Raw genomic sequence first — 23,124 nt, 5'->3', positions numbered from 1 at the left:
GTTTCCTCCATTGTTTGGCTTTGAAGCTCAGGAATAATGATACAACTATGTTTTGTGGGCTACTTGATCAGCGCATTGCGCATTCAGTGACGTTTTCGTAATGCACATGGATTTAGCAAGACTTGTGCACACTTTGTGGTTTTGTATGTACAGACTAATGGGCAGTTGCTGTCTGAGGAAGACATTTTAGGTGTGCCTTTTGGATATTTGCTCTCTTGCCCCATGTGTTTGCCAGTTAAACCACTGCGCTTTGTTTGAACATGCTACAAGCTGTTCACAGTGCTCGCACAACTAGCGTTTGCAAACCTACCTGCCTCCTAATGTCTTGCAATGCCTCCAGTGTACCCTCTGTAATGTGTTCTCATGGAGGAGCTTCTCTGCTGCCGAGGGCGTTTGGGAGTATTATGATGCTGGGAGCCATCCGGTGCGGCACTCTGAGGCACACAAATGGTTCTCTAAAGAACTAAGAAAGCAAAAACTAGCACTCTGCCAAAAAGAACGCAGGTGGAGACTAAACTATTCCCCTGAAGACAGGCATATCTACTCTCTAGCGCAGAAGGAATACAAAAAAGCTATAAGCGTAGCAAAGGCCTCACATTACTCCTCCAGAATTCTCATTTCACCCAACGGGTCAAGGGAAATCTTTGCAATTGTCAATGAATTATCTAACATAGATAGAATCTCACCTTCCCCCACATCCTCCCAAGACCTCTGTCATTCTATAAACTATTTCTTCCTGGACAAAATAGCCACTATAAAAGCTGGCATTCCCAACTCAAACCCTAAGGATACCTTTCCTGGTCCGCTTACTAATTCCCTCACCTTGGAGGCCTTCCCGGCTATTAGCAATCAAGTCTTCCTGGAGCTGCTGTCTAATGTAAAATCTGGCTCCCCCTTGGACTGCTGCCCACCCCATATCTTAAAAGACATATTTTCTGCACTACCAACCTCTGCCATGACCCTCCTTAATGAGTCTCTATTACACAGCTACGTCTCCAACGTCTTTAAAAACGCGATCGTGGTCCCTCTCCTAAAAAAGCCTGGAGCCGACCCTCTGAACTTGTCAAACTATCGCCCTATTTCCCTGCAACCCTATCTGGCGAAAGCGCTAGAAGCATACGTGGCAAAATGTCTGTCCAGCTTTCTGGAACTGTCTGGTTATCTAGACCCTCACCAGGTGGGCCTCTGACCTGCCCACTCGACAGATCAGTGATACTGGCAGTTCTTGATGAACTGCATAAGAAAGCGGATGAAGACATCCCACAGGCCCTGGTACTATTAGACCTGTCAGCCGTGTTTGACACGGTTTACCATAGTATACTGGAAGACCGTATCAGACAGGCTGGAATCCAGGGTCCAGCCTTCCAATGGATTAGCTCCTTTCTCAAAGGATTGACCTGTAGGGGAGCATTTTATTCAGTGCTTGAGGTGTGTAATATCCATCCAGACAGGGAGAGCAGAGCAGAGCAAGCAGCACGGAGGCACTCAGCGTTTGTGGGAGAAGGAGCAGGAGAGCAGCGCGGCGTGGCAGCCGCCGGTGCTAGCCAGGTCTCACAAAAAAGATGCTGCAACCCCCCTGCAGAGAGCCCGCAGAGAGCAGTGTCCGCGCCCCACAGTAGTAGAGGGCAGCGGCGTTGAAGTGCCGAAGAGGAGCCGCGGAAGCCGTGGCAGCCGCAGCAGCCAGCGGCCAGCAGTGGCCAGCAGCAACGCCTGCAAGGGGAGCCACGAGGGAGCACAACCGGCAGGGGGTAAACAAACCGCGCCACGCATCCCGCATCTCCCGCAGCAAATTCCCCCTCCCCCCAGCCCCCAGCCCCCAGCAAGCGGGGAGAGGAAAGATCACCTGTCCGTTAGCAGCCGCCGCAGTGTGTACAGCGGACTGGCAGCAGGGGCTTGAGAGCGGAGCAGAGAGGAGCGGGGGAGAACAAAGAAGAGACGAAGGCTGTCCTGGGGAGTTGCTCAACCAGCGCCTGGACCAGGGTTGCCGGGAGGATCATCGCAGGATCGTTGCGGGACCACAGCAGGCAGAGCAGAGCAGGTTGGTGTGTCTCCTTCTCCCTTCCTCCCGTGGCCCTTGGTGCCCTGGTCCCAGGCTCCCTAGTTAAGACAGTAAGAGAGCACAGCGGTGGCGCGTGGCAGTCCGTGTCACCCGAAAAGGGGCCCCTGGAGTACAACCAATGCTCCAAGTACTTAGAAACAAGCACTCTGAACTCTGAACATAGAGCATATAGCCCTGTCTGCACAAACACAAACTGCCAGAATCCTTGAGCAGCGGCAGTGGCAGCAAGTGCACACGGAGAGGAGGAGTTCCCTTGGACTCTCCCTGGACGGGACCCCGGACATTGGCGTACCGCCCAAGGCTAAGTACTACCGAGCCGATAAGCAGAAAGCAAGACAGCAGAAAAATTGAGTAGTACACAGACCAAAAACACTAACACCAAGACCGGACCAAGTAAACTCTGTCGCAGGAACTAGAGTGGCCACCGTGAGCAAAACAAGTTCAGATAACCCCTGGCCTTCCAAAGCTCAGCCGATTGTCTACTGTAATTGGATCGTCATTATCAACGTAGCTCGCATTAACCGGTCACTACACGACAAAGGATTGCACTTCCATCAGCGTCCCCAATTGAGACTCCACCACCGTCGTCACAGTCACGTAATAGTGTGTTTCAGAGGTCATAAGGAGCAGGAGGCAAGTCCTCTAAATACTAATACTGTATCCTCATCATGAGATCAGGGAAAATCAGATCAGAACCCACAGTGAAATTAAGCAAAAACAAACACCCCCCACGCCTCATCCGACGAGGACCCAACAGGGGATACTTTAGAGGCGATAGAGGCCAAAGATTTCACTGCCAGCGTCTTCACCGTTAAAACACCAATGAAGACCTCAGCCCTCAAGAACGCTAAGACCACAGATTTTTTAATCTCAACCACCCCTTTAGCGCCGTCAGCGCTGCATGTAACAAATTTAACGACCACAACTAACATCAAAAGAAAATCCCAATCAGTGACCTCATTAACAAAAGCCCTGCAGCTTCAAAATAATACCCTGAGTAACAACTCCCATGAAAATGAACATCACCCCTGGGACAATTCCCAAAAGAAACCAACTAAAAGGATGAACCAACTCAAGGTGAATGTCCAAATACATACAAGGGAGGAAGATGGCGACCCCCACCCTAACGTTGCGCTAAGGGACGAGCACACCGAGGGCTCAAAGGTTACATCAACGGTACCCATCGGCCTAGAGACGCGGTGTTCCCTCAGCCTAGGCTCATACTTCGGCCCGAGGGACTACGATGACCACGGGGTGGATTTGCAATCAGCTCTGAGAAAGGACAATAAGGGCACATTATAAACACCGGTCAAGGTCATCACCGAAACCACCATCAAGGACCAACCCTCTTCCGACAGGAAGATTTTAAATGATCGAACGCAGCCAAAAGATGGTTCGCCAGGCACAGAGGCACAAGCAATCCAGATTAACATACTTAACCCCAGCGTTTGTGTAGAATCGCAGGAGGCACACAACCCGATCAGTGCTAGTTCCACAATTGCCGGCCAAATGACCAGCAGGAAAACATCAAATCGCCTGTCGGGGCTATTCCCGCTCCACTTTAACCTCTCTACAACAAGCACAATAACTCCCCCTAAGGGCCCTGAGCTAAGGATCAGAACGGCAAATCACACACCAACCCCCGACATGGGGCAGCGCGGAGACCAACGAGACCTACCAGACTTTTGAGAAACTCGAGCCTTGGGCTCAGCAAGGCACAAACCAAGGGACAAATCTCGGAGTAGCCCCAAAGACCCAAATCAGTCAGGCGACAATAGCTTACCAGTGTATGCACCATTGTGGCCGCCGTTTATTAATATGATGGAAACCATCTCAACAGCCCTACTTCAACATTCTGAAAAGTTGGAAGCGCAGATAGATATCTTGCAAATCTTATCCACGCACGTCGCGGGCTTAGATAAAAAGATTCTTGAGCTGAATACTTTCATTGAACGGGTACAGAAAGACCCGCACACAACGTACCACGAATGTCAGTGTTCTGAAACAATGAACCATCTTAAAGTTTTACCACCAATTCTAACTGACATTCTGGAAGAGGTTCAAAACAGACCAAACAATGCTCACCATTCCTCTGAAACTTTTGGGACCGGAACCTCTTCAGAAAGCATGCTAACCTCAACCTCCAGCGTCACATCAGATAGCGAGGATATAAGGGTGGATAAAATAGAAGGCTGTTCATCACTTCGCCTTACGGCCACCGAGGAACTAACCATTGAAGCAATGAGAGAGCATCAAAAAGGTACTCCGAACCCAGCCAGCATAGGGAAAGATGTGTCCGGGTCACCCCAAAAAAACAGAATCCAACCCCACAGAATTATGGCAGAGCCTGAAAATCTGAGGAGCGAAGACCCGGAAACAACATCCAACGGACAAACAAACCAAATCCTTCCACTGACAAAGCGCGAGCGCAAGAGACTGAGGAAAGCAAGACAAAATAGGCATCAGGGGAAAAAAGATGGCAGAAGGTTCCCAAAACCTAACACAATCACAGGCACGACACTGCAAAGCCCACACCATAAAGACTGGGCGGACCAGGAAGAGCAAGCGGACCAGGGGTCGACACGTTCTCTAGCGACTCAGCCCCCTGAAGTTTTATCAATAGTCGCTATTAAGAATCAAAGCATTCTAATCGCAAATCATAAAGTGTCTCCTAAGGCGGACCAGGAAGAACAAGTGGACCGCGGGCTGTCATGTCCTCCAGCGACTCAGCCCCCGGAAGCAACACCAACAGTTGCCATTGAGAATCAAAGTATCCCAATTGCAAAACAACCTCAACTAACAATGCAATCGGAGGTTGTCTCTGCTACGCCAAAACAGTATATAGAACAGAAAACCATCTCAGACTATTTCTCGAAAATGGTGTCGGGACCCAAAGAGAACCAACCGGCAATAGAGCATCATCAACCGAGACCCCATACTCAAGTCCCAGCGGACCCAATATCACAGCAGGCGGTCTTTGACATCGAGTTGGCAACGCAGCCGTTTGCCCTAAACCAGAGCAGCCCAGACAGACTATTCACGCGAAACAACCGATTCTGTTCCTCAAACCGGAATGGGAAGCCAGATTCTACCTGTTCGGTGGGCTCAACAAAGCACAAATTAATACCGCATTATAGTTCAAGGGGGAACCACGACATCTTAAATCGGAGTGCTATTCTAAAACTTACCACCTCGTTGGAGACGTTAAAACATGTGGATACAACTCACATAGATAGTATTGAATTCAAAACAATTCCCAACACAAATGGGAGAGAAATGACAGTGGTAACATGGCAGGACCCCGAAATTGCCAAAGAAGTATGGCGATACAGAGAAGAGTTCGCCAACTGGGGAATTGAAATAAAATCAGTGCCGCCAGAAAGATACCCAGGCCCACTAGCCGCCCATGTGGAAAAAAGCTCTAAACCAGAAGGCGGAATTCTCCGGGGGGCCGTCGGCGGTATGGCCACTAATAAGGGGGAATGGGCCAATCTACGAATCATCCACCACGGCCAGACAGGGAGATCTAAAGAACGTCGGAAAATTCTGCCCCCAACACAAAACCCATCGGTGGCAGGGATGATAGATGCATGAAAACCGACCCTAAAAGCCTGTTCCTGGAACATTAATGGCCTGGGGGGCAAAACCAACGAAGCTGAATTAATGTAATTTCTGAAAAACTTTGACATCCTGTTACTACAAGAAACCTGGCTAATGGCTTCGCAGCACATAGATGGTTTCAATGAAATTCAACTACTAGCAACCAAAAGTGGCCTTTCGGGAAGGGCCGCCGGAGGCCTATCTATCTATCTGACTACCAGCATTGCCTGGACTTATGCTAACATCGACACAGGCCAACAATGGATACAGTGCATAAAAATAGAGCTGACGCAAGACCCCGGCAAAGGCACACAGAGGGCTCAAGACTTTTTGCCAATGATAATTTGTAACACCTATATACATCCAGACTCCAAGAACAAAGTGGAGAAAATTCTGACCTTAAAAGCCCTTATCAAATCCATGCAATCCATTTACCCGCAGGCTGGGATGGTCGTGTCAGGAGATTTGAACATGTTTTTGCCTCAAAAGGACCACACTCTAACCATGACCCAAAACAAATGGAAAGGCGGAACAATTCCAAGCATTGTTACTAACCATCGAAAAAAGGACAAATTCGGCCAACAGTGCGCCTTAATGTTCGCAGAGGTGGCAATGATTGCTTTGAATGGCCGCTTCCCACAAGATCAACCAGCAGCTACAACCAGAATAGCAAAACAGGCTCATACAGTGCTGGACTATACTATTGTGGATTTAACGGTCCTGCAATCCATCGTTAGTTACAAAATTATCCACAAATTGGAGAGCGACCATAGTTTGCAAGCATTTGAATTTAGCCTCCAACATAAAAGGGCCGCAGCATACGTAGTCTTGACCGAACCCCCAAGCCTTTACAATCTTAAGAGACTTGTGTGGAATGGCAATAACACCAAAGAGATAATGACGCATATTCATAACGCCCATACTGAAGCGACCGGAGACGCACCATCAGCTTACTTGGACAACTGGGAAAGCCTGATTACAACATTAATAGAGAGATTCAGCAATCAATCTCACAGTCAATAATCGACCTCGGGTAAAGCCCCTCAAGTGTCCTTGGGACGCATAGTACTCAACAAAAGGACCCTAAACCAAGAAATCAGAAAATTACAAGCGATAGCCAAAATAAAGGGTGAAGACACAGCCAATCAAATATACCAACTAAGGCAAAATTACAAAAAAGAAGTGTGGCTAGAAAAATCAAAATACCAAACTGGCATCTGGCAATCACTATTAGCATCCAGCAAATCCAACAATAATGGTAAATTTTGGGCAGAAATTAACAAAGTTGCAAATGGAGCTGCTCAGGTCTCCAACGTCAACATACTCGGGGGTGATTGGATACAGTATTTAGAACACACACAAAGTAACAACATGCTTGCAAGGAGTCCAGCCCAGCAGACCCCAAAAAACAACCGAGATGCAGACCCACAGTTTGATGTAAACTGGACAACGCCATCACAGGTAGAAAAGGTACTTAAAAACCTGAGATCCAAGGGTGCCCGCGGACCTAACGGCTTACCGAATGCCCTGTTCAAACAAGATCACCAGTTCTGGGCAGAATATCTCACCCCCCCTATATAACATCGCTTTTCAGTCCGGAAGTATTCCCCAATCATGGAGAGGCAGCATCCTACACCAAATCTTCAAGGCAGGCTCAAGATCTGATCCAGCTAATTATCGCCTAATAGCGCTCATAGATGTCGAGGCCAAAATCTACGCCTCAAATCTGTTGACGGACTTAGAAGACTGGGTCTGCACGAAAAAAATTCTCCCGATAACGAAGACAGGTTTTAGACCTGGAACCAACACCCTATGCAACCTGCTGGCGTTAAACCTCTTGGTCGACAAAGCAAGGGAGAAAACAACTAAGCTGTATACGTGTTTCGTTGACTTAAAAGCAGCGTTCGACACAGTCCCGAGGGAGGCACTATGGCGAAAAATGGCCACTTGGGAAATACCATCAAAGCTGTTGCGGGCCATTATTAACCTATATTCAACCACCTGGGTAAGAATAAAACTAGGTAATGGCGAAAGAATAACTAGAAAAATACCCACCCATGTTGGCCTTAAGCAGGGTTGCGTATTGGCACCAACGCTTTTTAACATCTTCACAGCTGATCTGGACAAGAGCATCGCCGAGATAGAAAGCGACCCACCAAAGCTAGCCCAGCACAAAATCAGGAGTATACAGTACGCAGACGATATTGTACTGTGTAGCCAGACACCGATGGACCTACAACGCTCCATCACGAAGCTCCACGATTACATCAGTGCACAGGTCTTGCAAATCCATTACAAAAAAACGAAGATCGTCTGTTTTGCCTCACGGCCAGGGAAGAAATCCTTTAAATGGCACATTGCAGGCAACACAATAGAGCAGACTGCCTTGTACAACTATCTGGGCATAGTGGTCGACGCCAGATGGACTCTGAAAGATCATCAATTGTACAGAAAGGCTCAGGCAAACAAACTACGTTTTGCATTAAATCTACTAAAAACAAAATTGAATTGCCCATCTAACTCGCATCTGCTGAAGGTTATAGCTGCAAAGTTTTTACCATCTCTAACATACGGGTCGGAATTGTACAAGGGTAAGGATGCAAATTTTTTGAACACGCAACAATCAGAGCTGTTCAAACATATTTTTCACATCCCGAGGTGCGTATCCCAATCGCAGATCCGTCTGGAATTTGGTCTATTAAATCAGCACCAAGTCAGACAAGCGGCCATTGTAAAAACATTTTGGAAACTAAGAGCAGATCAAGAGGACTCGCTCATGGGTCTCTGTTGGATGGAGATGAATAACCAGACCAAATCAAAAAATGACTGGAAAACAGTACGTGAGAATGCCCTGTCAGACCTCAAGCTGGAAAAGGCATGGAACACAAACCAAATCTTCGCGGCTTTCAAATAAGTGACCAACGGAGCTGCAAAGCAAAGATCCTGGCTATCAGATAAAGCGGCAACAGCAAAGAAAAAACACGGTTGGACGGTATTGGCCACGTACTGGAAAATGGAGCCGCAACCCCATTTAGTCAACCACATATCTACAGCCGCCCAAAAAACTCTTTTAAATCTACGGCTGGGCACTTCCATCTTAAAAGACCACACACCAGCATGGAAGCAAACATGGTCGACCCCTGACTGCAGACTATGCGGACAAAAGGAAGAATCAATGATGCACATATTGTGCATCTGTCCCTTTTTGAAAAACTTGAGACGTTACTTTCTCCTTCACGCATTTCGTCTTTTCAAAATTAGAACATGCCGCCCGGCCGTCATGCTAGCACTGAACAGTCAACATTTGCAGACAGCTTGTAGAGCCGCAAGATTCTGTCAAAAGGCACTGCAGTTAATACAAAACATCGAGAAACAGGATGCCAAAGGCCTGAAACTGAATACGTGAAGCGTAACGAACAGATCCACTGAAATTCCTCCCATAATTACTCCAAATACAGGGACGTGTAGAAAGCTTTCCTTTTAACCACTTGAGAATTTGTACTTTAAAAAAAAAAATTGTTTTATGTTACACTATTGTAAAGGTTTTAATTAACTATATACAATAAAATCTTTCACTTCCTTTCTCAAAGGTCTCACTCAATCAGTGCGCCTGGCCACATTTACAGCCCCTAAGTTAACAACAACATGTGGGGTCCCACAAGGCTCCTCGCTTTCCACCCATTTGTTCAATTTATACCTCCTCTCCCTGATTCAATCACTGAAGAAAAATGAATGTGACAACCTTCAATTACGCCGACGACCTTCAGTTAACCTTCACTATTGATAACTCACCCAAGTCAGTGGCTGAATTTCAGACCACCATGATCTTTATCCGCCAACCGATGGATCAAAACCATCTAAAGCTCAATCCTAGTAAGACGGAACTACTACTCACAGGCAAAAGCAAGACCTACTGGGGCCCACAGTACTGGCCATCGGATCTTGGCTCCCCACCGGCACCTTCTACCTCAGTAAAAAGCCTTGGGGTCATCATAGATAGTGTCTTATCATTAAAAGCCCAAGTGGGCTCAGTGGTTTCTAAATGCTTTCATCAGCTACAAAAGATTAGGAAGATTAGCCGCATGCTCACTTACGCAGCACTAATATAGGTAATGATAGCTTTGGTACTATCACACTTGGATTATGCTAATTCAATCTACCTAGGACTACCACTCTACCTCACTAAGAGGCTACAAATGGTCCAGAATCAGGCGGGCAGGCTAATTCATCAGCAACCTAGATGGCAATCTGCCATATCCCTATTGAAGAAACTACACTGGCTTCCAATATCTCAAAGGACAGAATTCAAGACAGGATGCTTGGTCCTTAAATCATACACTGCAAGAGTCCGAAATTTATCAATACCCTTCTAACTAGGTACACACCTTCCCGCATCCTCCTTTCAATGCACCTCCAGCTACTGACCACTCCTACCTGTAAACGGAAACGACAAGGTGGACGGCGGTTCCCATACTTGGCCACTAGACTATGGAACTCACTCCCTCTGGAGATCCGATCCTGCACAGACCTACTTAAATTTAGGAAATAGCTCAAAACTTCGCTGTTTATGAGAGGTCACAAATAATCTCCCCCTTCGGTCCAGGTGATTTCCAAGTAGCGCCATGAAACCCCTGGGTGTACGTGCGCTTTGCAAGCAACTTATAACATAACATAACAATTGTACAGTTGGAGCGACCTATGTGGTTACCACCTGCTTCCAGCATCCTTTGTGCATGTTTTGCCATCCATGTTGTCCTGCCAATAAAGTTTATTGATGGTTCAGGTTGTGCTGGAACGTCGCAGTGTGTAGATCGGCTCCACTTCACCTCTTCATGCTTTTCTCTTTTGAAGCACCAGGATATTGCAGATATTTCTTTCTTTTTACATTGCTACGAACAGTCCCTTGTGCACTGTTGAAGGGCCAGTAGACATACAGTCCCGGAGACTAGTTCCACCCTTTACTGGATGACTTTGTTCCTTCAATGCCAGATTCCAGAAACATTTTGTCATCCGACTTTGCCTTGTGTCTGCCTTACCAAGTTTGTGAGACACCGCTCACAGGAGGACATGCTTCATCAAGTTTTTGTTACTGTGTGGTTAATTACATAAGTCAAAGCCTCTGCTTTGTCTGTCAACGTTAAGGTTTATGTTGTAACAACATCATAATTTGTGCAACATGGGTTTTAGCTTTGTTGTGAGCATAGGTATTGGTTGTGCAACTCGGGTGAGAGGTAGCTCACCTGCGTGAGTTACATCGCAGTTTTCAATGGTACTTATATTGTTTTTGTTTATGCCTACTTCAATATGGTTTTTGATGCATTTCTCATCTACAGAGTCACTTAGGTTACAGTACTGGAATTCCATCCAGAGATTAATTTGGACAAGATTTACAATTACAGCATATTTGTTAGTGATGCCACATCTTAGGTTCTCTTTCTTAAGTGGGCGTCCTAGTCTTCTAGTGGGTGGCTGTTAGACCCGTCTGCTTCTGAGAGTCCCCTCACCACTATGATTTCTTTTGTTCCCCTGTACCTACCAAAATTTGTCGCTTTTCTTTGTCTACCAGGACTTTTCATGTGTTGTTTCATGGGGTTAGATGTTCCTTGACGCCCAGTTGCTCACAAGGTTTGTGGCACCTATTTACAAGGCGCCTGGCCAAACCTGTGGCATTACAAACTGGGGTTGTCAACCTGTATAAATGGCCCTAAAATGGTGGACACCCTTTTTCCTCATGTGAAGTGACTCCCATTGGAGCCTTCATGAACCCTGGCCTTTTGAGGTTTTGGCGCCCTTTGTTTGGCGCGCATTCCTGACAGGAATTTCTTTATTTTCCTCAGGTACACAAAAGGGCTGCTCTAGAACCCCAGTACGGTGGCTGTTAGTGTCCTAAATACCCCTCAAGAGTGCCATGTCATTGTCACAGCCAGAGAAGGTTCTAGAACCTTCTGGCTCGTGCCAGTACCCCAGGGCACTGGCTATATAAGCCCCAGTCCCTGGCGGCCATTTTAGATCAGATGATGATGATGATTAGATGAGAAGAGATTCCAGACTTGACACCAGATTGACACCTGCCCTGTTGACCCCTGAGGTGGCTGGTAGCGCAGGCAGTAGAGCAGCAAAGGGTTGCTGGCGTTGTGTCTGAGTGGCGTTCCAGTCAGCTGCGTGAGAAGTGACCTAGCGCCTGCAGCGCCTGCCCAGCGAGTGCCTCATTGCCCCCAAAGACTGTGGCCAGATTTGTGTGCCTCCCCGCCCCCCCCGGTGGTGAATTGTGACCGATTTTGCGAGGCGCGAGGCGAGAGCAAGTTCGCCGCGACCGCGATCGTCAGCTGTGCCCCCTTCGCGACAGGCGCCTCTAGAGGGGAGCTCGGACGTCTCCGAGCCCCACCAGCGTAGAGCGCTTCCTGCGCAGATTGAAGGTGAGGTGGTGCGCCGGGGCGGGGAAAGGCCGGCCTTCGTTGGGCGGAACTAGCGTCTCTGCCACTCCCCAGAGACCCGGGAGCTGTAGCTGTGGGCGGGAACCACCCTGTATGCGGAAGTCGGAGGGAGGTCCGTGGAGCCCCTGAGAACCCCGTATTCCGATTGCAGCCGATGTGAGGTGGGCCCGTTTCTTCATAGTGAATGCAGCGTTGTGAAGGAACTGTGAACCGGCATTCATTTGACTGTGCGTGAAGGTTGTGTGACCTCTCCGGCAGCCCGTTTGTCAGTCTAAAGACTTTGAACTGGTGCCGCCTGTGTTCTAGTGGTGCTAAAGCCCGTAGGCGCGCATAGACTTCACCGGCAAAAGCAGAGATCCTATCCTGGTGACAGCCGAGTGCAAATGATGTATTCACTGTGTTTCCTTGCCTTTTAGATATACGCGCAAACGCCCTGAATGATCATTAAAGAGTCCCAAACCCTATTTTGTGCTCAGAGAAGCCGTATACATGGTCATTGAAATCAACACAAACTGTAAGAGTTATCTTTCCCATTTGAAACGTATTGCAAATGTGATGATCCTAAAGTATTTAATTGGTGGCAGCGATACCAGAAGAAACATGTGGTTGCTTATTTAAATGAACCAGTATTTATTCTGATATTTATTCTGATATTTATTCTGATATTTATTCTGATATTCATTCCTGAAGTTATTCTATTTATTAATACTATTTATTACCAGAACTGTATGACCAAAAGAAATGTGTATGTGCTTTCCCAGTCAACCCTATTTACAACAAAGAACTTTTATATAAAGGAATCGTATTTTTCTACAGCAGTGGTGTGGTGTCCTTCTTTTTAGTGTGGATGTGCAAGGAGTTATTATTGGGTCAGAGCCGGCTTAACACTACAGCCTTCACTTGCCTTGTCACTTGAGCCAAGCTACCCCCTTTGTGCTGGGCTTGCCCATCGCAGGTCCAACATAAAATTGGTGCTCAGCGGGTGGGATTGCGAGCCGTACTTGTTTTGTACCCCATAATAATTCAGTGTGCACCACAGGTACACACCCGGAGTTTTCTCCTAGCGGCCCTCAAATTCAACGTTTTGCTTTTTCCAAATTCTTTCCTGGAGGTGGGTGGAAGTGACCCTCAAAATTCTTATCCTGGTCACCTATTTCGGGGTGGTTGTCCACACTTTTCACTGACAAGATGGAATTCGAAATGTCAGAGCTGGAGACCTATACAGTGGCACAGCTCAAGGATTTCTGTCAGGAGAGGGGAGTGTTTGTCAGGCGAGGGGCCAAAAGAGAGGAGCTCCGTACTAGTCTGCGAGCATGGGTGGAAGCACACACGGAGGGAACGGTGGAGGAGGAGGAATCGGACAGAGGTACTGTCATTAATAGGACTGCGGAATGTCTCCCGGGGGTGGGTGAGATGTCAATCAGCCCCAAGGTAACCTCACGGGAGGGCAGCAATGTGTCATCGAGAGGGTTGTCAGAGACCGAGTTAGCTGACAGGAGAGAGGAAAGACTGTTAAGGTGGGAAATAGCAAAAATGGAGTTGGAAGAAAGGAGGGAGGGGAGGAGGTTGGAACATGAGTCCAAGCTGGAGATGGAAGGGAAAAGGATGGAACACGAGTTCAAGCTACGAGAACTCGACTTCCAGGCCCATAACATCACTCCGAAGGGAATGGACTTTCGGGTGGAACACCGGCCCGGAGTTGACCACGCCAATGCAGACGGTCTCTCCAGGTATTTCCGCCTTAGTGTTGAGGACTCCCAAGGGGTTGGGTAGCTCTCCCCACTTTCAGCTGGGGGGGACGCGTGTTAGACCCGTCTGCTTCTGAGAGTCCCCTCACCACTATGATTTCTTTTGTTCCCCTGTACCTCCCAAAATTTGTCGCTTTTCTTTGTCTACCAGGACTTTTCATGTGTTGTTTCGTGGGGTTAGTTGTTCCTTGACGCCCAGTTGCTCACAAGGTTTGTGGCACCTATTTACAAGGCGCCTGGCCAAACCTGTGGCATTACAAACTGGGGTTGTCAACCTGTATAAATGGCCCTAAAATGTGAAGTGACTCCCATTGGAGCCTTCATGAACCCTGGCCTTTTGAGGTTTTGGCGCCCTTTGTTTGGCGCGCATTCCTGACAGGAATTCCTTTATTTTCCTCAGGTACACAAAATGGCTGCTCTAGAACCCCAGTACGGTGGCTGTTAGTGTCCTAAATACCCCTCGAGAGTGCCATGTCATTGTCACAGCCAGAGAAGGTTCTGGAACCTTCTGGCTCGTGCCAGTACCCCAGGGCACTGGCTATATAAGGCCCAGTCCCTGGCGGCCATTTTAGATCAGATGATGATGATGATTAGATGAGAAGAGATTCCAGACTTGACACCAGATTGACACCTACCCTGTTGACCCCTGAGGTGGCTGGTAGCGCAGGCAGTAGAGCAGCAAAGGGTTGCTGGCGTTGTGTCTGACTGGCGTTCCAGTCAGCTGCGTGAGAAGTGACCTAGCGCCTACAGCGCCTGCCCAGCAAGTGCCTCATTGCCCCCAAAGACTGTGGCCAGATTCGTGTGCCTCCCCGCCCCCCCCGGTGGTGAATTGTTACCGATTTCGCGAGTCGCGAGGCAAGAGCAAGTTCACCGCGACCGCGATCGTCAGCTGTGCCCCCTTCGCGACAGGCGCCTCTAGAGGGGAGCTCGGACGTCTCCGAGCCCCACCAGCGTAGAGCGCTTCCTGCGCAGATTGAAGGTGAGGTGGTGCGCCGGGGCGGGGAAAGGCCGGCCTTCGTTGAGCGGGACTAGCGTCTCTGCCACTCCCCAGTGACCCGGGAGCTGTAGCTGTGGGCGGGAACCACCCTGTATGCGGAAGTCGGAGGGAGGTCCGTGGAGCCCCTGAGAACCCCGTCGCTGACGAGAGAAGTGCTGTGCCCGACTGAATCGTATTCCGATTGCCTTGTCACTTGAGCCAAGCTACCCCTTTTGTGCTGGGCTTGCCCATCGCAGGTCCAACAGTGGCATTCACGGTCTACTCCCTTCCATTGGGGATGGGCATGGGGATGCGTCCTAGTCCCATTCACACAAAATGCATTACTTGACCCTTTGGAGTGTTGCTCCAAATGGTGCCTTTCCTTTATACATTTGTCTAAGTGTTTTTTTTATCCCATTTGCTCACAGTACTCTTGCCCTCTGAACTATTTATGTTTCCTACTTTCTGGGCATTTATGTATAGGTGTTAGTCCTATTTGCATCACTTACACATCTCTGTTCTTAGAGACACGTCATGGGTACACACTCATATATACTAGTTAACTATAGATTACTATCTTTGTGTTGGAATAAGTCATGGGTTCAGACCCATATATGGTACCTGACCACATTTAACCTCTCTCACGTTTCAAAGTAAGTCTTAGGTTCAGGTTCAGTCTTCTATTATACTATTACCCAACACAGGGTGTGTAGTAAGGGTTTCAGTTCCATTACTAAAGTGCACAGCATGTGACCTTTACACAAGGTTGTCCTTACACTGACTTTTTATACTGTTACCATATTTAGTGTGTGGCGTTTGGGTTATAGTCCCATTTCTACAGTGCATAGCATATGACCTCTACTTGAGGTTTTCTTTTATGGGTTTTAGTCCCATACTCACATATACATCTTTACCTTTACATAGGGTGTTTTGCTTGGGTCTGTATCCCACCTGGTGTTCTTTTCCTCAAAGTTATGCCTTATTGCTTTAAATTGCCAATTTTCCTATGCTATGTTGTTTACATTATATTATCACTACAATTTTAACAGAGAAGTATGAGTGATCTTATTGTATTTTCTTCTCTTCTTCTCTGTTTTCTCTCTTTCTACTTCAATGCTTTGCCTCCTCGCATTCCTGTCTGGGCAGTAGGTGTGTCTGGGGGTAGTCATTAAGCAATAGTGAAGTCGTGATTATTAACAACCACACCTTCAAGCAAATTCACAAGTCTCAAAAAGAGACTAATTCTCTCTCATCTCACCATCTTAGTCTTGTGCTGGGAGTTCTGTCTACCCTGCTACACATTTCAATGGCATGTTAATATACTATTGCTTTCTAGGCAACTGATTGGCCCTCATGTAAGATGACAATCTGCTGTATGTGTCGTTCAAGAGTTCACCAACCCAAGCAGCGAAGCTACAGACATCACCCCATCCCAAGACCTCTGCGACAAGCTTGGAACCTATTTCCACCTCCAGATCAAAAGCGCCTACGAAAACTTCATTGACCATCCAACAAGTGCCACAGATGACCCAGTGCCCCCACGAAACACCAGCCAGCCCACCATCTCCAACTGGACACCTATTACGACCAAAGACACCGCATTGACCATGCAAAGCTTCCACACGGGGGCCCCCACCAACCCCTGCCCCCCTCACATTTACCACAGAGCCATGGCCGCCATAGCACCGGAACTACAACGCACCATCAACACCACCTTCAAAACAGACACATTCCCAGACGACTGGAAGCGCGCAGAAGTCAGACCCCTGCTCAAGAAGCCCACAACTGACCCCACCAACCTCAAGAACTATCGCCTATCTCGCTCCTCCCCTTCGCAGCCAACGTTGCAGAGAAAACAGTAAACGGGAAACTTACACGAGTCATTGAAGAGAATGCCATCCTCGACCTCTCCCAATCCGGATTCAGAAGCAACCACAGCACAGAGACCACCCTACTCTCTGCCACAGATGACATCCGCACCTTCCTGGACCAAGGCCACTCTGCAGCCCTCATCCTACTCGACCTATCAGCGGCCTTCAACACAGTCTCCCACCGCACACTAGTCGCCAGACTACACAACGCAGGCATACAAGGAACAGCCAGGGACTGCATCCGACCATTCCTTCCCGGAAGAAGCCAAAGGATCAGACTCCCACCCTTCCTCTTCGATCCCACGAAAATCACCTGCGGAGTCCCACAGCGTTCATCACTGAGCCCCACCCTCTTCATCATCTACATGGCCCCCCTCGCAGCCATCATCCAACAACACAGCCTGAACATTGTATCCTACGCTCACGACACCTAGCTCATTCTCTCCCTCACCAATGGCCCCCACTACTGCCAAACTCAACTTCCAGAAAGGAATGCAAGACGTCGCAGTCTGGATGACCAACAGCTGCCTGAAGCTCAACGCGGAGAAGACACAAGTCCTCTTCCTCAGTGCCACCCCTTCTGCATGGGACAGCACCTGGTGGCCGACCGCCCACCTACCCCCTCAGACCACGCCAAGAACCTCGGCATCAGACTAGACTCATCACTCACAATGAACCTTCAAGTGGATGCCCCTGAGGCAAGGAAGACAATCACCCATGCACTCATCGCCAGCAGACAGGACTATTGAAATGCACTCTACACCGGCATTAACAAGTCCCTACTCCGCAAACTCCAGATAATACTGAACACCGCCGCCAGACTCGTCCTCAGCATCCCCCCAACACGAACACATCAGCCAACACCTACAAGGTCTCCACTAGCTCCCCGTGGAGAAAGTCACTTTTAAAATCATCACGCCTACAAATGCTGACACAACAACGGGCCCAAATACCTCCACGACAGAATCAACTTTCACGTACCCAAAAGAAACTTCCGATCTTCCAGCCTCACACTGACCGAAACCCCACACATCCACAGAGCAGGCGGAAGATCCTTCTCTCACGTTGCAGCCCACCCCTGGAACGAGCTACCAGCAGACATCAGACGTGCCCCCTCGCTGAACACCTTCAGGAAGACCCTCAAGACCTGGCTCTTCGCTAAACAGATCTGTGGAACCCCCTCAGCACCTTGAGACCCTCATTGGTGAGTAGCGCGCTTACAATATCCTAATTGATTGATTGAAATTGAACTGGGTGAATATGTCACACAGGAGGATTAGACATCAGCAATTATTGCACTAGGTAACTATCTGTATTTATGACTGCAAGCCAAGTAGGTAGGAAGTGTAATGGGAAAGTGCTCTAAACCACTGAAAGCATTATTCCCCTTTTTGAAGTGGGATGGAGTTAAAAGAACACAGAGTATCATAAACACCCATCCATCTTGAGTATCAGTGTCCCAAATACAGAGTGCAGGGAAAAAAGTTAAATGAGCTGCTCTCTGTAGGAAAAGAAGTCAATCACTCAAACTTAAGACAACTCATTCTAGCCCCAAAGGCAGTAATAACTCTGAACTACTTCTATAACAAGTATCTAAAGAAGGATTTGTCACGCTTGGTGACAGTCAAAGTCTTTGATTTACTTTCATGAGCCCCATAAGGTCATCCATATCACTACCATCATGACAGAAATTATAATTATGCAGAAGACCCCACTATTAGGTAAAGCTTTCTCCCTTAAATGTAATGATATGTCCTGAGGTACACTCCAGATTGGATGCTGGGGTACCCTTATAAGTCCCTAGTATATGGTACACATGTACCCAGGGCATAGGTACCCCGGAGGCCTCCCATGGCTGAAGCATGTGTTATGCCACCCATGAGAGGCCATGCAAAATGGAATTACAGGCCTGGCATTGCGGCCTGTGTAAGATGGTGCTTTCACCACTTACTTTAGATATAGGTTTACTATATCTATAGGTCACTACACTTAAAACCTATATTACTCCTATATCAAGCCTTGACAATCCTGAAGGCGGGGTGCTGGGTTTCATGTGTGAGGGTGCCCCTGCATGAGTAGTGCACCCCTGCAGCCTTCGGAAACCATTTTCTGTGACACTTCTAGAAGTAGTTTATCAGAGGAAACTACTGCCTTTGGGGCTGGAATGAGCTTTCTTACTTTTGAGTGATTGACTTCCTTTCTCAGAGAGGGCAGCTCATTTAGCCTGTTTCCCTGCACTCTGTATGTGGGACACTGATACTCAAGACAGATGGATGTTTATGATAAGCTGTGTTCTTTTACCTCCATCCCACTTTCTAAAGGAGCCCAATGCTTTCAGTGGAAAAGAGTACTTTCCCATTACACCTCCTACTTGGCTTGCATTCATAAATAGTTATCTAGGTCATAATTGCTGATGTCTAAACTTCCTGTGTCATCTTCACCCAGGGCAACAGGCTAAGTGTTGCCCTGACATCATAATGCTACAGCAGAATGTCATCTTACATGAGAGCCATACCTTGACCGCACTAAAGTGTTCCGCGTGTACGACCAACTCTTCATGGGGTACGTTGGATCAAAGAGTCTTCTCCTGCAACGCACAGCCAATCTTACGATGGGTCATCCTCTGCATTCACATTTGCTCTGCTCTGGCCAAGAAGCAGCCCCATGAATGCTTAAGAGCTCATTCCAGTAGAGCTAAGGCTACTGTCGTGGCACTGCAACTAAACCTGGGTGGTGAACTCCGCTTGTGGAGTTTGTGGAGTTTCCTGCACTCAGTGTTACTCTGAGGTTGTGAAGTTCCAAAAAACTCTGCTTCGCGTTGGGTAGCAGAGTTTGTTTCCTCCCTCGCGTTCGTCAAAGTCAAAGTTGGCGACCATGAGCGAGGAAAATAAACCTCCTGGTGAGATTTTTTCTTGTCTGCCATCGTCAACATCAAGTTGGCGATAGTGTGCGTGGAAAATCAACATCCCGGTGAGATTTCTCAACACGGGGATGTCAGGTTTCTCATTGCGAGTGGTCGCGTATGCTCGCGACAGCTTGCATTGAGAAACTCCCCGTTTGCATTGAGAAAGCTGCTGCTCAAGTAAAAATCTACTGTAGTGGCAGAAAAGGAAAGCAGGGACCGCTTGCACTGTGCATGGTGCCGTTCTCAATGATTGCACAGTGCGAACAAGCATCCGCAACTGTGCAATCACCGCGAACAGCATTTTTCTATTGTACTCCGCGTAGCTCTGCGTAATGCAGCTGAGTTTTTTTTGCACTTCGCGTAGTGCAACTCCGCGAATTCCGCCAAGGGTTAACTGCAATGTGGAGTTCCAGTCCTTGGCATTTGTCAGGCTGCAATCGTGGGTGTCACTGCACACATTCACCTAGCCCTACTGCCTGGACAGTCAGGTCCTGCAGGACAGAGCAGCCAGAAAGGCTGTCCCTTTGGTCTTCCTGGTCTAAACTTGTCCAGAGTCCCTCCTCTGGGGATGGTAATGCTTGGTATCTATTTTAAGGTTAAGGAATCATTTGGTAGAAACATGAACTAGCTGCAAAGGCGTTACTGAAGGTAAAAAAGTAAAAGTAGTGTACCCCTTTTGACACTATGTATTCTTGCACACCAAACACTCCCTTATTCGTACCTTAATCACATAAATGATCTCTTGTGTGGTAAAGTACCAGAAAGTGCTAGACTGATTTTATTATAAGTACTGTTTTAATATTTGTAAACTACTAACATAATACAATGTTACATTATTACATATAATTGGGTTCAGTTATCTAGGTATGTGTGGTAAAGGTACGAATAAGGAAGTGTTTGGTGGGCAAGAATACAGTGTCACTTGGGGACACCAATTTAACTTTTTTGCCTATTGACCCTGTCCCACATGTTTTGTAAGGGTACCTCACATCTTTGTGGAGTTACTGAAGGTATGTAACTTGTCCATCTGAAAGAGACATGATCCAGCCGCAGATTCCTTGCTGTCCCATCCATCCTCCGCACACTGCATACAGGTTTATATGGTCAGGGCTGATCCCTTTGAGGGCTTTAGTTGTTCTACAGACACAGCTGTCAGTGCAACTCAAGGCTCCGCGCTTCAGGCGTAGAAAGTTGTGAACAGTAATTGACATCAGCGTGCCTAGGTGGTACTTATATAGGTGACACAGACATCACTTCCAGCATGGATGACGCAAGATGCACAATAATTTGTTTTGCATCAAATAGAATTTATAACCTGCCAATATTCAGATCTACAACAATAGAGAAGGAAGTCAATTCATCACATATGCTCCAGCCAATGTCTTTGTATTAGGAATATCAGCTGCCACAATTGGAAGAGTTCCATAAAATATCTTTACAAGTCTAGAGTTGTAGAAACGTATGAAAGAAAAATGATACTTACGATGGGATGCTAGATGGGAGATTGTCTTTGGCTGCTGCACCAAAAATAGGAAATGAGGGCCTTGAATTAGAAGGGGAGGAAGTTTTCATTGAATGGATTAGAGTGAGAGGATATGATTCATAGGTGGAGGGGGTAGAATGGCTGGGGGGATGAAAGGTGGAAGTGGTGGAAAATGGGGTAGAACAGCAGGAAGGAGTGGACAGGGACCAGCGGGTATGCACATGAAACATTCTATGGGGCAAGACAGTTGGAGTGTGCAGAAGGAAGAGGGACAGGCACAAATACTATATTGACAAGAGAATTGGGATGGGAAAGAGCAATAATGTGAGCATGGAGCATATACAGGAAGATTAGTAGGAAAAAGTACTGAAGCAGAAGATCGAGGGCTAACAAGTCGGAATGGGAAGAATAATGAAATATGTTCTTGTTTTAGCTCTGATGGAGCAAGGACTTGTATAAAGGAGACTTGCTCGGACACAATACTCTCATATAATCCCGTAACACAGTATTAATATTGTGATCCTAGTAGGCACCACATTTCATTTTTTTTTAGTTAGATGAAACTTTCCTATGTGTTTTACTAACAAGTAACCAGAGTGTGACTCAAAATGGCTGCTTATGCGGGACACTGTATTGCGCATGCGTCCGCTGCATCTACGCAGAATGACGTCTTTACGCTTGGAGGGAAATTTCTGCTTCTGCGCAAATGCATCTAAAATGGCCGCTTGGAAACTCACATGCTAAGCATCTGCTTTGCTGAAACTAAAATGAGTTGTATACTAAATGCTAATGCATAAAGAGTCTTTATAAGTAAATGGGATTAGAGTAGAGATAGGTGGTATACAGTGAAATCATTTTATTTTGAAATGAATACCTTTTCTTTTGACCTCTCTATTAGTTCGTATTTGGGCCTCTGAACGATGCTAAAGTCTACCACCCACGTGGTTCCTCACGCAGGTGCAAAGATGACAAGCCAGAAACAGTGATGTCAAGTCTTGAAACTCGGCCGAGGGTGTTCTCGGTACATGTCCTGGGAACCAACTGAACATCCTGAAGACTCAATGGACAACTGTAAAATATATACATTGTTGTTGATGAAATTTGTGAATACGGGTGGGAAATAAAGCTTGGGAGAACAAATTAATGGGCCGGAACGTAAAACAATGAACTAAAGACAAAGTATAAAAAATTTAGCATGGTGTGATAATCATCCCCTCAGCTTGTCCAATCAGAAATAGGAGTCTGCTGGAACTGCGAATAGAAAGGGGGGACCTAGAACACCTCATCTTCCGTTGCACAAAAGTAAAAAACTTCTGGAAACAAGTACTAGACTTCACAAACAGTGCATTAAACTGCAGCCTAAAGAAAACATTCACCACAATCGTCACAGCACATATCTCACCAGACATCACCACTCAAGAGGAAAGATACCTACTTGACTTCTTCCTCACATCTGCAACAAAGATAGTACTAACCAACTGCAAGAACACCTCCAAGGCCACGTTCAAAGGTTGGCTGAACTGGGTGATCTTCCTCAGAGGGGCAGACTACACCACTCTCAGAAACACACCCAGAAGACACCCCAACAGGGAGATGTGGTCGAAAATGGACAAATTCATAGACTCCTACAAACCACCATAGACAAAGAACAACACGGGTCTATCCAATTTCAAGTTTTGGTCCTGATTTTCTGTCACAAACAACCGCCACCACTTTATGTTTTATGTTCTAACTAGACACCAGCCAATGGCAACAATATGTGTTACATGTTACTTGTTAACCAGTCTATTAGGGCAAACAAAGTCAAACCGTCAAGCTCATTACTATTGCCCTAGACGATATCCTCCAAAGAACAACAATTGTATGTATCTTGTATTGTATGTAATGTTTAAATACCAATAAAAACATTTATAAAAAAGAAGAAAAAAAATAGGAGTTTCATAAAGTTAAAACATTTAGGGGTGGTACATGCTATTAGAAAAGTATAATTGAGGTCGAGTTAGATTAGTTGCAGTCGCAACAAGACAAACGTTGAGAGACCGGGATGC

General features: G+C 47.1%; 1 long non-coding RNA gene across 1 annotated transcript in view; it reads left to right on the top strand.

The window, feature by feature from the left end:
• LOC144761893 (uncharacterized) overlaps positions 1–22,921 on the top strand; it is a 105,754-nt gene extending 82,833 nt beyond the window's left edge. The window contains exon 3 of the long non-coding RNA XR_013595935.1: positions 22,034–22,921. This is a non-coding gene — a long non-coding RNA (uncharacterized LOC144761893). The remainder of the gene's footprint in view (positions 1–22,033) is intronic.
• Positions 22,922–23,124: the final 203 nt, after the last annotated feature.

The sequence above is a fragment of the Lissotriton helveticus genome, chromosome 6 (genome assembly GCF_964261635.1).
Source record: "Lissotriton helveticus chromosome 6, aLisHel1.1, whole genome shotgun sequence".
NCBI lineage: Eukaryota > Metazoa > Chordata > Amphibia > Caudata > Salamandridae > Lissotriton > Lissotriton helveticus.
Note: the sequence above shows the minus strand (reverse complement) of the source record. Positions and strands in the feature narration are given on the sequence as shown.